The 17,021-nt window shown below is 44.9% G+C and overlaps 1 protein-coding gene across 1 annotated transcript in view; it reads right to left on the reverse strand.

Annotated features, from left to right (window-relative positions):
- Nucleotides 1–17,021, reverse strand: part of SNTB1 (syntrophin beta 1) — a 198,133-nt gene that overhangs the window by 60,586 nt on the left and 120,526 nt on the right. The window lies entirely within an intron of this gene.

Here is a 17,021-nt window from a genome sequence, read left to right on the forward strand (position 1 = left end):
GCATTTTCAAGCTGCACTAAGCAGGACTCCAAAGTAAAGTGCTGACCTTTTTACTCCATAGCCAACCCCTGACAAAGCAATACTGCTATGACTTTTATTATCATCATCGGCAACAGCAACAAAAACAATAATACTAATAATAAAAAGCATTTAGGTATTCACCAAGGAGGAGCAACATTGTGCTGGGAATTATGATATGCACAAAAGCCTGTAACTTAGTGAACGACAAGGCCCACTTATTATCCAGAGCCACAATAACTGATGTGAAGAACAGAGGTGGAAAAAAAGGCACAATTCCTAGGATCCCTGAGGAGGCTGAGAAAAACCCAGTTTCCCTTTGGGAATTCTGTGCTTCTACTTCTGCTTCCCCTTCCCCTGCTGGATTCCTTTCAAGGGACCGGTCACAATTTCCTCTTCCAAAACATACACTTTGTTGACAAGACCACAATTGTCTGCAGATACACAAGCAGCCAAGCTGTCTTTTAATTTTACTTTATGACCTTCCAAACCCAGGGTGTACATAATATGTATTTATTCAAGAGACGCAAACACAAGTTTGTAAACTTCCTCCGATTTACAAATTGAAAATTAAATGAAATATCGCAAACAAACACAGGAATCACTTTGGTCATCAGTGAAACCAACTATCTCTGTGGCGTAAACTAGTAGCAACAATATGCAACATTTTAGGACTGGCATGAAGAGGTCTTATAAATTAAGTCCGTGAGAAGAACTCAGCAGACAAAACGTAATGACTTCTACTGGAATTTGGCCAGATCACTGGGGATAATCAGACAACTCTTGAGAAAAGTGCTGTGGGATACGTAAAGACAGATCTGTTTTGCACTAAGTCTCTTTCTTTCCAGCAATGTCTTATGCAAGCAAGCCATTGTAAACACAAAAACTAGCATTTAACCATTCAACTGTACCCAACAGGCAAAAGTAAAGATGTGTCCACAATGTTGTGCAAGAACAATACTGCAGTTACAGTCTTCTATAAGAACAAAATTCTACTTGCAAAACTGGAACCTAACTTTAAAAATCAGAGCCATTTTAGTTTATACACTTCCATTCACACTCAATTTCCTATCAGTCTTTTCCCCACAATCTATCATTCATTCTCCCTAATTAATATCCTCCACATTACCTTTCTACCAATTACAGCCAGTCCTCGACTTACAACGTTTCAAGTTACAATGTTTCGCGCTTATATTTCTAAATTGACACCCTATTTCAACTTTCTGATATCAATTTCAACTTTACAATGCTTGATCTGATGTGATGCCATGCCAGCGAACAAGTTGCTGTGTCACCCATCTCCCTGGAGAACATCTGTCCAAGCTTCCTTGGACACTTCCTTTAAGAAAGCAGACAAGACTCCAGAAAAACCTGCAGCCAAGACTCCAGAGAAGAATCCAGCCAAGAGCCCTTCAAAAAGTCCAGGAAAGTCACCTCAAAGAAGTCCCTCCAAATCAATATGATTGCTATTTACAATATAAAATGCATTAATGTAGCTATATTATTCATCTATAATTGATTGAGAACAAAATTATGGGTTATTTTTGGTGAAAACAGGGTATCGGGCCTTGGTTCAGGAACCAATCCCCCATTTATAACATTGTTTCCTATGGGAAAATCAGTTCCGAGTTACAACATTTTGATTTAAGACGCCGTTTTCAGGAACCAACTGTGTCATAAGTCTGAGGACTGCCTGTACTTATTTTTTTTTAGCTTTTATCATAATTTAGCCAAAAAAAGTATAGACAGCATAATAAAAAGTAACAGGTTGCCTCAGTAAAGTAGAAAGAGGGTCCAGACAATGTAGCTAGTCATGCTGAAGTAAGAATTTCTGTAAGTGTAAGCTTCAGTCAGATGTGCTACAAGCAACTAACAACATCTGATCTTCACAATGCTGTGTAGATAAATCTGGCATAGGAGGGAACCTCACTAAATCCAAAAAGGAAATTATTTTTCATGCTACTCCAGGTTAACATCTTGCCTAAGCAGGAGCTGATCATTCTCCTAGATAATGCAGACTGTTAATGTAATTAAGCACTTGCTGTTTTACAAAGCAACAACCAGCTCCTGGAATTAATAAGGCAACAGAGTGGAGCAAAACAGAACAGCAACAGAGATCCTGCACTCTTACACAAGGGTTCACAAGCAAGTGAACAGTCTGCACTTATAAAAATAAAGTTTTTAATTTGTATATCAAGTAGAGATCAAAAGCAGTTTTAGAATTAGTGAGAATGGAAGTGTGTATGACACTGCAGTGATATCCTTATAAATGGAACCTATTCATTAACCTTTGCGTATCAAGACCCTTCGTTTCTGATACAACTCTAACCAGATGTGCAGAAAAGAAATGAATGCACATCATTAATTGAAATGAAAAATTAATGCCAATTAAAACACACTAAAATAATTATGATGATCCGGCCCCCAGGCCCTATTTTGCCCACCCGTCTTAGAACCATCCACTGATTCTGACGAAAATGATTTGCTTAAAATAAGCAAAGTTTTCTATGTCAGTGAAGTGTAAAAAAGCAGAAGACTCAAAATGGCACTAGGGACAAAGCTTTTCAAATCTAATTTTCCTGGAAAGCATTTACATGTTTATAGTTATAGGTTCTATAGCGAACATTAAGACAGGCAGCACTCCTTTTATTCAGCGGCTTTAATTGATTAGAGGGTTATAGCATAATGCAAGTCAAAGTTCAATTATATATTGAAAAACACATCAGTACTTCAGGCCAGAAGAGGGAAGTAGGGGCCATGGCAGATGTTACACTTAAGACATGATTAACCTGCTAGTTGTGCCATAAATAGTAACCCTACCATGCATTTAGGGAATTCATGATGGGACGAAATGAGAAACCAGCTACAAAAATGTTCCACAAAATATGAAACATTTGTGTAGCTGGTTTCCATCGTCCCTTAAATTGAATGTGTGGCAGGGTAGCCCTGCCATGTAGCCCAATGCCAGCTACATGATGACACTCAGCTGACAGTCATGAGCTGCACCTCCTGACTTTAGGTGACAAACTGGGAGTCCATTAGCTGATGGGCTTCCCCTTGTCAGAAGACTGGCAGCCATGCAGTGCAATCCCACAGCAGTTTTTAGGGTGTTGGCACAAGAAGCCCATCAGCTGAACGAGGGTGCTGGGTCACAGTGAGCTGCAGAGCTTGCTGCAATCCACCAGGGTGCTTGCCTTGTCCCACGGCTACCTCAGGAGCTTCAGAGCAAGGAACATTCAGGTGCCTGGTCAGGGTAAACCTGTGGCTCAACACAACCCAGCAGGTTGCCTGCATTGCCCCATGCAGCTCAGCCACACCCAACATCTGAACATGCCCTGCTCTGCAGTTCCCAAGGAAATTGTGGGTCCAGGCATTCAACCACTCAGACTTCCTTGTACCCAGATGTGCTGACAGATCTGGGAGAGGTCAAACTCCCTGGCAGGGAGCCTGGCTAACCCCAATTGGGTTACAAGGCTCATGTTAAAATAATGGCATGATGGGGACCAGTTTCTGTTTCCTAGAACTGCACATCCTGCCATGCACATGTGGCATGGCAGGACACATTATGGTTGGGAGATCAGATCCTGTTCATAGAGTCATAGATGCTAGGGTCAGAAGGGACCTCAACAGATCACCAAGTCCAACCCCCCTGCCTAGGCAGGAAAGAGTGCTGGGGTCAGATGACCCCAGCCAGATGGCTATCCAGCCTTCTTTTAAAGACCCCAAGTTAGGGAAGAGCACCACCTCCACTGGAAGCCCTTTACAAATTTTGGCTACCCTTACCATGAAGAAGTTTTTCCTGATATCTAGTCTAAATCTGCTCTCTGTCAGTTTGTGATCATTGTTCCTTGTTACCCCAAGAGGCACCCTCTGATCCCTTGCTGCATCCCCCTAATGAATTTGTAGGCGGCCACAAGATCACCTCTCAGCCTTCTCTTGCAGAGGCTGAAGAGGTCCAGGTCCCCCAGTCTCTCCTCATAGGGCTTGTCCTGTAAGCCCCTAACCATACGAGTGGTCTCCTCTGGACACTCTCAAGTCTATCAGCATCCTTCTTGAAGTACGACGCCCAAAACTGGATCCAGTACTTTAACTGACCAATGCAGCATAGAGGGAAAGTATCACCTCTTCGGTTCTATTTGTCATGCATCTGCTGTGGCATTATTTTAACACCTGCTAGGGACCTGGGAAGCAGGAGCCTGGACTTTGTTCCTGCATGTGCCACTGGTTCACACAGTGGCCTTAGCCCAAGTCACTTTACCTTTTGGTGTCATCTCTTAAATGGGGATGCTTAAAGAATTGATTAAGCAAAACTTGTGGCTACAACAACAAAACCATTTTTTCTTAAAATTCTTCTTCTAATGATTGCTATGCTCAGGAGTTCAAATACTGAATTAGTTAAACCAAAGTACCTAAAACTGATTATTTTATATTACATAAAATGTTTTAACTGCATTATTTTTCATGTGCAAATATATTTTAAGCTGTTCCTTTTAGATCCTATTCTGCCTCTAAGACAACTAAGACTTAGCTGCCACTTTCCTCAAACTGATACATCAAAGTTAGGAAAAGTGATCCTATTCCAACTCTAACACACCTAAATCTCCCATTTCCCCAGTAGGCAGGCAGCCTTACATACCTCTGAGCAGTGGTTTTCAACCTGTGGTCCATAGACCCCTGGGGATCCACAGACTATGTCTGTGGGATCTGCAAAAAATTAGTACAATCAATCAAAAGTATGTGAATGCCCACACTTACAATTCAACAGTCCACTCCATTTGAAATTTTCAAAGGGGTCCACAAATGGAAAAAAAGGTTGAAAACCACCACTTTAGAGGACAACAGTAATCTGCCCTGGGGTAACACAGAAAATTCCAGTCCAAAACTGGAGGAGATAACTGCAATATGACATCTCCCATACTTCAATTACAACACAATAAGATGATTAAATAAGAGAGGAGCCTGAACAACCTACAATGTATTAACACACTTTCGTTTTGGGAGATACTGTTATGCACTGAAAAATAATTCAAATTCACTTTGCCAGTTCGGTTATTTCTTTTCTTAGAACAGGGACGGGCAATTATTTTGGGCAGAGAGCTGCTTACTGAGTGTTGGCAAACCATCAAGGGCCTCATGACATTGCTCTGCTTTTCTGTCAATGAACTGCCATATGCAGTCTACAGCACAGATAAGCAATGAGCCACAGGTTGCCTAGAGGCAGCCAACAGGAAATGCTAGTCACAGGACTATGTGCCTGACTCAGTGTTACACATTACATGACTTTATTACCTCCATATCCAACTTCCCCAGAAGAAGAGAGCCCATGTACCTTTTGTCTACTGGTAAGAACAGTTACCCAGGGAGTAAAACACCTGGGTTTTCAGTCCCTTCCTCCCCTGCCCAAAGCGGGTTTGAACCCACATCTTCCTTCCCCTAAGAAAGTGTCCTAACCATCAAGCTCTGGACTAGGCACAGTGCAAAGAAGTCTCTGCCTCCCATGCTGAAACTGGGTCACTGAGCGACTAGGAGTACAAAATTAACTGAGACAGGAGCACAGCAAGTCAAAGGGAGCACAATTCTGTATCTTGGTGAACAAGGTATACCCTGAAAGCAAGGCTGTTCCAGTTTTCATTCTGTGTTCCTTAATGCTATTTATGTATTGGCTATGATAACTATTGTTGTTATTATTATGATGATGATGATGCTGTTCTCTAAGATCCCAGAAATGATATGAAATAATAATTGAAGTCCCCCCCTTTGTTCCTTCCATTGTACCAGGCCAGTACTGAAAACTCATGCCCTCCATCCAAGTGCAAAACAACAATACAGCTCTTGCCTTGATGTTTCACGAATCAGTGAGTATAAATTCAAAGGAAACAGAACATGGAAATGTTTCCATTTTAAATATAGAAAAAGATTTCAAATAAGCTCTCCTGTCATCTCAGTAAATCTTGTTTGGGCAGCTTGTATGTTTCACAATCTGACTGTTATCCTTTGCTTCAAAGGCTTAAGGGAAGCTGAAAGAAAGATAACACAGAAAATATCCAGTCCAAAACTGGGGGAGATAACTGCAATATGACATCTCCCATACTTCAGTTACAACACAAGATGATTGAATAAGAGAGGAGCCTGAACAACCTCCAATGTATTAACACACTTTTGCTTTGGGAGATACTGTTATGCACTGAAAAATAATTCAAATTCACTTTGCCAGTTAGGTTATTTCTTGTCTTAGAACAGGGGCGGGGAATTATTTTGGGCAGAGAGCCGCTTACTGAGTTTTGGCAAACCATTGAGGGCCGCATGACAGGCCGCCCAGGGCAGATTAATATTAATTTTCTAAATTTTTTAGGGGCCCTGCAGGCCAGATAGAATGGCCTGGTGGGCTGCATCCGGCCCCCGGGCCGCATTTTGCCCACCCGTCTTAGAACCATCCACTGATTCTGACGAAAATGATTTGCTTAAAATATTGGATTTAAGATCCAGTGAAAACACCAAAAACCCATGCTTTCTCTTATTTAGTTTCAAATGTAATTATTAAAAGGAGGTCTGGTAGCGACCTTTGTACTTAAGTTGACTAAAGGATTTTTGAGATTTCTTTTTGAGAAGTGTTAACTACTTCATATTTCGCAGGTATGGGAATGCCCTTAAATCATGGAAGTGCCTTTTCTTTAACCAACTCTACATTCAAAACTTTTGTTGGCCTAGCTATCAGAAAGAAGTGCTTTTATACCTTTTTTATGGCAGAAGCCCTACAACAGATGCGGTACACCAACAAAAACCGTTTGTTAACATAGCTCATCTTGCTAACCAAACTGGAAAAAAGTTATGCTGGCAAAAATGCTTTTGCTATGTCTACTCTAGGTAGGTTTGCCAACAACTGCTCTTTTTTCAGGAACTATACTGAAAAAAGAAACTTAAGTGAAGACAAGGCTTTAGAGTGTTCAGCTTTTGCTGAAACAGAGTTAAAATTTACCATTCCCCACATAGTAGATTTCCTTATTGCAAGACAAACTTGTGCAACTAAGCCTACTACTGGTACTTTATTATCTCCACACTGAATCCAATTACCTTAAGCAACCCTTTGCTTCTGTGATGGGAATATGCTATTCAGAAATGCAGAATGATTTAAAATAAGTGGAGATGTTTATTGACAACCTGATCCGATGAATATACAAGAACAAAATCCAGTCTTCATTTTTATAATCCCCACATCCTGGACCTGACTTTGCAGATCAATGGCAAAACTCTGATTTCGAAGGTACAACATGAAGCCTCTATTTCCCTTCATCTTGACAGAAACCCTCAACTCTTGTTAGTGAGACTGACTAGAGTGTGAAAAACATGAAATTTTCCCTCTTCTCCCTTCATTCTTCATAGCCGGCTTTTAAAAATAGTATTTTCAGCCTGGTGCATTTTTGGAGGGCTTTTTTTGTAACTCTCCAAATTTCTCTGCAAACTAAGCCCTAAAGTGTGATGACCAGAACCAAAAAAATTAATAAGCAATAAATATGTGCTTCTTGGAGGCATTTGGAACTTTTGTCTAATATGAAGCTTGTATTTTTGTAACCCGCAAGTGTAACTTATAACTGTTTGTGGAACCGACAAGGCCTCAAAGACAAAGCTATAGCTGTGAAATTAGCTGACCTAATAGTTCTTTCTCACTCAGAATTTAGCCTTGATGATGATAAAACCTGGATTCAACTGCCTAGCTTATCCAGTACATTTCAAGAAAGAACATCTCAAAAAAGCATAGTCAGAGAGTTTCGAAGGGGCTGGATTTAGGCGGGGTAATGTTAATTTCAAACCTGAAGATGCTGTGTTGCAATTTGCTTATTGGATAAGCCCAAGCTTGGGCAGTAACTTATTATTATAATTTCTAACACCTTTTAACCCTGTAGGATAACAGCTATAAAGCAATATTATAAATGGCTATATAACTAAAAATTAGGATAATTAGACTATAAAAGAACACACATGTCATTGTAACCCTTGGGAAGGACGGAACAGAAGGGTCACTGCTGTCCCGTACCCCCACGGCTCTCTTACTCCCTGCGAGAGTGAGGACCAGATCCTGACTGAGGGGCTTCCACTGGTTCTCCTTCGGGCAGCCCAGTTCAGAGACGCCTGACTTTGCTGATTCAACTTGACGTGCATCTTCTAACCAAGGGACTATCGATAAGTTACTAACCAAGTGGGAACTCGTGGTTAATTTCTTTGTGTGTTTTATTATCACTGTCAATTTTAGTCTGTATTGTTATATTGTCTGTTTATTAGCTTAACCTTTTTATTAACTATTATATATCCAAACTATATCTTTTGTTGTCCTAAGTAAAATTCATTTCTTTTTGTAAGTAAAACTTGTCATTTCTTTCCTTTCCAACATCACCTTCTCAATCCCAAACCAAAAAGCCCAGTGGCTAATAAAGTTGCAGTGTTCAGTCAGTCTGCAACTAAATTGATATACTCACAGTGCCCAGCTGGCCTGTGACACTAAAGTTAGACTTTTTTTCCTCCAGTATCACTCTATTTAGGCGTGAACTTACTGACAAAAAGAATATTTTCTACAAAGAGACTGTGATTGGTCTTATTTTGTGACACAGAATCACAGAAAAATTAGGGTTGGAAGGGACCTCAGGAGGTTATCTAGTCCAGCCTCCTGCTCAAGGCAGAACCATCCCCAACTAGATCATCCCAGCCAAAGCTTTGTCTAGCCAGGTCTTAAAAACCTCCATGGATGGAGCTTCCATCACCTGTCTGGGTAATCTGTTCCAGTGTTTTACTACTCTCCTAGGAAGACAACTCTTCCTAATATCTAACCTAAACTTCCCTTGCTGCAGTTTGAGACCCTTGCTCCTTGTCTGTCATCTGCCACCACTGAGAACAGTCTACACCTCCATCCTCTTTCAAACCCCCCTCCAGGTAGTTGAAGCTTGCTGTTAAATCCCCTCTCAGTCTTCTCTTCTCTTCTCTAGATTAAATAAACCCAGTCCCTTCAGCCTCTCATAAGTCATGTCCCCCAGCCCCCTCACCATTTTTGTTGACCTCCACTAGACTGTCTCCAGTTCGTCCACATCCTTTCTTTAGTGGGGGGCCCAAAACTGAACATGGTACTGAAGATGTGGCCTCACCAGTGCTGAATAGAGGGGAATAATCACTTAACTTGATCTACTGGCAACACACCTACCAATGCAGCCCAGTATGCCATTAGCCTTCTTCGCAACAAGGGCACACTGCTGGCTCATATTCAGCCTGTTGTGCACTGTAACCCCAGGTCCTTTTCTGCAGAGCTGCTGCCCAGCCAGTCAGCCCCCATCCAGTACTGGTGCATGGGATTGTTCCCTCCTAAGTGCAGGACTTTGCACTTGTCCTTGTTGAACCTCATGAGATTCCTTCTTGCCCAATCCTCCAATTTGTCTAGGTCACTTTGAATCCTAGCCCTACCCTCTAGCATATCTACTACTTCTTCCCATCTTGATGTCATCTGCTAACTTGCAGCCTGCAGAGTGGCCCTTGCCAGGAAGGGATTCGTGCTCCGGGAAGTGATAACAGGCTGCTGCTCGTCACCGTATCTCACTCATTGCTCGCTGCTTCAGCTGCTGGGTGGAGGTGGGGTCTGGCCCCCGCCACTCAGTCTGTGCTCGGGGCAAGCCCCCTCCAGGTAGGAGGAGGCTTATTCAGCCACTGGCCTTGACCACAGGTCCAGCCGCAGCTGCAGCCGGGCCGGGCACACCTCAATGCGACTCCAGCAGCCAGCATCCAAATAAGCCGGCAGAAGGAGGCTTATTTGGACTCAGGCCCAGAGTGGTAGTGGTGGCCAGGCTGGGCAGACCCTGATGTGATGCCGGCAGCCGCCCTGTGCTCAGGGTCAATGCCCCCTCCCCCGCCCCATTAGGCTTATTCTGCCTTTGGCTGCTGGCACTGTATTGGGGTCTCCCCAGCACCCCCGGCTCTAGTACTCTAGTGCCCCCCAGCTCCTGGCCTGAGCAACTGCATGTGTATGCATTGCCTCAGTCCAGAGCAAATGTTTGTCCTATTACAAACCAGTTCAGCCTAGGTAAGTTGGACTAACCTGCAAAGGTTGAATAAATTGAGGCTCCAGCCTAGGTAAGTTGGACTAACCTGCAAAGGTTGAATAAATTGAGGCTCCAGCTTTTTGAATGTCTGTTCCTAGCCCATGAGACCAAGGGCTTGTGATTGGGAAACTTCCATTAGCTGTTTGAAGACAGCCGCATGTTGTTGCTTATCTTTTGATGGGTTGACGGATTTGCTGGAACAGCTGTAAATATGGCATTATTTTTAATGTTGCTGTAGGATCTATCAGAAGAAAACAGCTGGTCATTTCTTTACCAGGCAAATTTAGCAGCAGCAACTTATATGGGAAAATGTGTGGGACTGACCAAGTGATTTTAGCTATTACAGCATACAAAGGTCACTAATTTGATTGGCTTGCATATATTTTAGCAGTTGGGTCTTGAACAATGCTGGGTCTTGAACAAAATCCTCCTCATATTTAAAGGCCTATTTTGGCAAAAACTCCATTATCTTAACAGCTATCTCTCTTAGTTCAACCTTTGGGAAAGCTTATGTTGCATCTTGTTACCAGTAGGGGAAACCGTCCTCAGCAGCACTTCTTAACCAGTGTGCCATGGCACCCTTGGGTACCACGAGATCCTTTTGTGGCTGTTATATTCAGTTAGGCTCCGGGAGCAGCAACAGACGTGCGGGTGAAAGTCCACTGCACCCCTGCTTCCCCAAAGCCCTCCAGAGACCCCCCAGCAGCTGCAGAGCCCCCTGCTGACCCCCAGCACAGCCAGAGGTAAGCGGGACCTGTGGTGGGAGGGGGTTAACCCCTAGGGCGTGGGAGGAGTTGCCCTGCCCAAGCCTCTACTTCGCCCAGCCCTCCAGGGAGCCATGTGACTGGAGCTGCATGAACAGGCTGCGCAAACAGGCGCGCTTGTCTGCCGGCACGCAAGTTAGCATGTAGTTTGCACAGAAGGGTGCATGGGTGGGCCCAAGGCTCTGCCTGCGAGCCCCCTAGGGTAGGCAGACTCAGGTCCAGTCTGCCTACCAGCAGCATGCCACAGATGGGCACTCGCCACACCCCTCGGGGTCTGCAGCTCCCCGCTCTGGCACCTCAGAGATGGCCACTGAGACAGAGCCCATCGTTCTGGGCTCCATGCAGACAGAGCCCCTGGTTCTTGGCTGCAGGTCCCTTTTTCTGGGGCCTGGGAGCATGGCTACCTCCCCTTGTGGGGTCTGCTCCCTTTTGGGGTCTCTGGCGCTCCAGTTGGAGGAGCTCCAGGCCACAGTCCAGACTGCATGCCATCAGGGACTGCGAGCAGGAGGTTGACTCCTACCGCTGGGCCCTTCTCCCCCGGGAGACAGACGGTAGACCACAGTCTCCCTCCAGGACAAGGGAGGACTCGGGGACCTCCCATTCTGTCCAGTCAAGGGGATGGACCAAGGTGGTCAAGGCCCCTGCCCTGCCAGAGCTTAGCAACAGGTACACACCTCTTGCTGCTGCAGCAGAGCCTGCTCAGTTGCCAGCTTCCGCAGGCGACACAGGCTCAACCGCAGCTAACGCCCCCACTCTCCTCAAGACAAAACATAAAGTGTTTGTTTTGGGAGACTCCATCCTAGGTGGATCAAGGGGGTAATCTGCCGCCCCGACCCCTTAGCCCAGGAAGTCTGCTGCTTCCCAGGGGCCCGCATCCAAGACATTGCAGAGAACATCCCTAAGCTCCTCCAGCCCACAGACCACTGTCCCATGCTCCTTATTCATGTGGGCACCAATGATACAGATTGGAGTGCTTCCAGCTGGGTCATGAGGTGCTACAGGGATTTGGGAGTGGGGCTAAAAGGGCACAGGTGGTGTTCTCTTCGATCCTCCCAGTCTCAGGGTATGGGCTGCGGGAGAGGAGAATCTACATAGTTAACCAAAGATTGCGGCACTGGTGTCATCGGGCAGGCTTTGGCTTCCATGACCACAGCCTGCTATTTGGTGAGAGAGGCAGCGAGCTGCTGGGAAGAGATGGTCTCCACCTCTCTGCTGAGGAGGAGGCTCTCCTCAGCCAGACTGGCTGACCTGCTCCACCGGGCTTTAAACTAAGCCCACCAGGGGATGGGGGGACTACCGCCACTGGTGGCCCACTGAGCAACCCTTGCAAAGCCAGCAGGCCAAGGCACTTAAGGGAGCCCACCCCTGCCCCAGCCCTGGTACAACCTGTGAGCAAGGCAAGAGCCCCCAAGGGGACACTTGCCTGCCTGTACACAAATGCCAGCAGCTTGGGGAATAAGCGAGAGGAAATCATCCTCTTGCTTATCACAAATAATTACGCCGTCATAGGGATAACGAAGACCTGGTGGGACTCCACCCATGACTGGACCATGGGTATAGATAGCTATACCTTGTACAGGACAGATCAAGTAGATAAAAGGGGCGGAGGTGTAGCTCTCTATGTTAAGGAAAGCCACACTTCCCTGCAAGCGGATATTGGCAACCAGGGTAGACAACTGGAAACCCTCTGGGTTAAAATCCGTGGGGAAAACAGCACAGGGGACACAATGGTGGGAGTCTACTACAGACCTCTCACCCAAAGTCAAGAGCTTGACTGGGAGTTCACCCAGGAACTGGCTGAGGCCGCATGCTCCAGGACCATGGTTGTCATGGGTGACTTCAACTACCCGGACATCTCGTGGGAGGATCACTCAGCAAAATCCAAGCGGTCGCAAAGCTTCCTCTTGTGCATGGATGACCTCTACCTGACTCAAGAAGTCTATGGGCCAACGAGAGGTAAAGCGCTGCTCGACCTGGTACTGGCTACTGGGAATGACCTAATTGACGACATAGTGATCAACAGGAAGCTGGGTGACAGTGACCACGAGCTGATCACCTTCACCATCCACCGTAAAGCTGGCAAGTCAGTCAGCAACACGGAAGTCCTTGACTTCAGGAAAGCCGACTTTGACAAGCTCAGGAGGCTTGTCAGTGAGGCCCTAAGGGACCACAACCCCAGGGGGAGGGAGTTCAGGAAGAGTGGTTGCTCCTCAAGGAGTGATCCTCAATGCACAAGCTAATTCTGTTCCATCTAGGAGGAAAGGCAGCAAGAGGACACAGCAGCCCCCCTGGCTCTCCAGGGATCTAGCAGATCTCCTGAGGCTAAAAAGAAAGGCCTACAAAGGACGGAGGATGGGATTCTCCTCCAAGGAGGAATATTCTGCACTGGTCCAGTCCTGCAGGGAGCAAACGAGGAAAGCCAAGGCTGCAACTGAACTCCAACTAGCTTCCAGCATCAAGGACAATAAAAAGTCCTTTTTCAGATATGTGGGGAGCCAGAGGAAAAGCAAGGGCAACACTGGACCCCTGCTGAACCAGACAACTGATTCCAAGGAAAAAGCCAACCTATTAAATGGGTACTTTGTGCTGCTATTCCTTCAGTCCCATGGGACATCCATGCCCACTATGGGACAGGTAGGTCTGGGTGAGGGAGATATCCTGCCCCCCATAAATGCCGACCTCGTGAAGAACACCTTGAGAGGCTGGATACCTTCAAGTCAGCTGGCTCTGACAATCTACACCCCAGGGTACTCAAGAAGCTGGTGAGCATTCATAGCCCAGCCCCTGGCACGGATCTTTGAGACCTCCTGGTGCTCTGGTGTAGTGCCCGAAGACTGGAAGAAGGCTGATGTGGTCGGTGCCTGTCTTCAGGAAAGGGAGGAAAGTGGATCCAGCTAACCTGCCCATCAGCCTGCTTCTATCCCGGGAAGGTCTTAGAAAAGTTTATTAAAGAGGCCGACGCCAACATCCTGAGGGATAGCGAGCACGGGTTTGTTACAGGTAGGTCTTGCTTGACCAATCTCATTGCCTTTTATGACCAAGTGACCTGTCACCTGGACAAGGGAGAAGAGATTGATGTCATATAACTTGACTTCAAAAAAGCCTTCAATCTGGTATCCCACGATCGCCTCTTGGAGAAACTGGCCAATTATGGCCTTGGGTCCACCATGATCTGCTGGCTGGGAAATTGGCTCCGTGGTTGGACCCAGAGGGTAGTAATTGATGGAAGTCAATCGTCATGGTGTCCTGTGACCAGTGGGGTCCCCAAGGCTCTGTGCTTGGACCCATATTGTTCAACACCTTCATTAATAATGTGGACACTGGAGTCAGAAGTGGACTGTTCGCCAATGACACCAAACTTTGGGGCAAAGCATCCACACCAGAAGATAGGCAGGTGATCCAGGCTGGCCTTGACAGTCTCACCAAATGGGTGGATGAGAACCTGATGGTGTTTAATGCTGAAAAATGCATGATTCTCCAGCTTGGGAGGAAAAATCTGCAGCATCCTTATAGGCTTGTCAGTGCTACGCTGGCTAGCACTACAGAAGAAAGAGACTTGGGGGTCACGATTGACCACAAGATGAACATGAGCCTGCAGTGCGATGCTTTGGCTAGTATAGCGACCAAAACGCTAGCTTGCATCCATAGATGCTTCTCAGGCAAATCCTGGGACGTCATTCTCCCCCCGTACTCAGCCTTGGTGAGGCCGCAGCTGGAGTACTGCGTCCAGTTTTGAGCCGCACAATTCAGAAAGGATGTGGAGAAGTTTGAGAGAGTCCAGAGAAGAGCCACGTGTATGATCAGAGGTCAGGAAAACAGACCTTAAAATGACAGGCTGAGAGCCCTGGGGCTATTTAGCCTGGAAAAGTGCAGGCTCGGGGTGATCTGAAGGCCACCTACAAATTTATCAGGGGTGACCACCAGGATCTGGGGGAACTATTCTTCACCAGAGCTCCCCAAGGGATGACGAGGTCAAACTACTGCGAGACCGTTTCAGGCTGGACATAAGGAAGAATTTCTTAACTGTCCGAGCCCCCAAGATCTGGAACAGCCTGCCATCAGAGGTGGATCAAGCACCTACATTGAACACCTTCAAGAATAAATTGGATGCTTATCTTGCTGGGATCCTATGACTCCAGCTGACTTCCTGCCCTTCAGGCGGGGGGCTGGACTCAATGATCTTCTGAGGTCCCTTCCAGCCCTAATGCCTATGAAATCTATGAAATATGGTGCAAATATCTATATTTGATTCACACCCCAGAGATTTCAAATAGGAATCCGTAGTGTCAAAAGCATTTTGACTCATTGTGATCTTTCTGAGTTCTCTGCAACAGAAGAATTGCTCCATTATTTTTTCCATAGTCAAAAAACGAAAGCTAAGAGCTGGCATTTCTCAAGGGATGTCTTGAGTACAAAACTGTTGAGAACCACTGGTGTCAAGTGTAAAGAAACAATTACAAAACATACTTCTACTTATGGTGAGCTCAAGTATCACCAGTGCACATCAAGAGATGCCTGCTTAAATGTGCCTTTCACCAAATAGCTATCTAGTAATGATACTCAATGCAGAAGGAATCAAACACCCATCACTTTCAGAGTCACAAACCAGCTTTAAAGGAAAAGGGAGGTTATTCTGACATTTCTCTAAAGCTTGAGGGATGCTCTATTTTGACATTGTTGACCACCACCAAGATGTTTAAAAATTTTATAATCCTGAAAACACATTTTCCTGTTTTTCTCCCACTAACTCAGTTTCCTCAAGAAGGCACTACACCTGCAACAAAAGACTTAATGCGTATATTCTATGAATCTATGATTTTAGGTTCCATATACGCACCAAGTCTTTTGTTGCAGGTACTGCCTTGTTTAAAAACCTGCTGCCTGTTGAAGTACATCTAAAACCATAACGCATATTGATGAACAGAAACAGGGGCATCCTTTGGCAGTGGAATTGGAGGTTTCATTCTAGAGCAGACCAACTAATGGTTGACTTTTTGATGTGGAACGATTGTGGTCTCAGGAGAGTTCTGGCAATTGCTATTAGGTATAGCCTTACATGACCAGCTACTTATTTTAATATTGCCCCAGCACTTCTCTAACAGACCAATTTTTATAGTAATGTAAAGGTTGAAGTTTAAATTTAGTACGCAGTCAAACAGAATCCAAGACAAACTTCAGTTTAAGTGGACAGTAATTATAGCAAGCTACAATGGAATTTCTATGAGACTACATTTTACAGTCCCACAACAGTCAAAAGAATCCATCATGATTAACTTTATTACATTGTGTTGAGCACTCAATGTAATGATTTTGTAAGTGGTGCCATAAATCTTCCTTAACGGTTATAAACTAAGGGCATACATGTGCTTCAGGGTGGGGGATGCTTTAATTAGAGCAGCCCCTGAGAACCACTTCAATTAAAGCGCCTGCAGCATCTCATGTATTCAGTGTTCCACACTTCAAAATAGCAGTTAAAGTTTAGTTAAAGCACCCCTGCTGCCATTTTGAAGTGCGGGAATGCTGAATACATGTGACACTGAGGCTGCTGGAGTGTGCTAATTAGATAGAAGAAATGTATACATCTCAAAAGCATGGAATGGAGGTTGCCTGTGTGGTGAATGTTATGAAAAAGGCAGACTGAGGATAATACAGGTACTTTCCACTCATTTCAGCACTATAAAGAGTATATGCCAAGTAATCATTTTAACAATTCCTTTGCAATCCTTCTATTCATTATCACTCTATACTATCTTCAGCAATCAACTGTCCACCAGTGAAATGCTCACCCACCTCTACTGTGGGATGTGGCAGCTATTCTATGTCAGAATCTTCATATAACACTTGAGTCTACTGTCAAATTGAGCACTTTTAAAATTAAATGTCATTATTGCTGCTAAGGAACGATAGGCAATGTCCTTTCTATTTTAATCCCACTATGTAGTGTATAGATCATACACTTCTAAATAAAAGAAAGGCACTCAACCAAGTGCCCCTAAAATTCCTGTTTTGTATGCTCTTAACAGTGATCTCTTAACCTGCTCATATTTTACAAGTATTTTTCTATTAACCTAATCTACATACTATTAATTTTTTTGTATACCTGATAGGTATGGGTATTTCATTCCTTCTGGGGAGATTATTTGAAACATGCCAGGAGAAGACA

The sequence above is a fragment of the Crocodylus siamensis genome, chromosome 3 (genome assembly GCF_052110815.1).
Source record: "Crocodylus siamensis isolate JL-2025a chromosome 3, ASM5211081v1, whole genome shotgun sequence".
Taxonomy (NCBI): domain Eukaryota; kingdom Metazoa; phylum Chordata; order Crocodylia; family Crocodylidae; genus Crocodylus; species Crocodylus siamensis.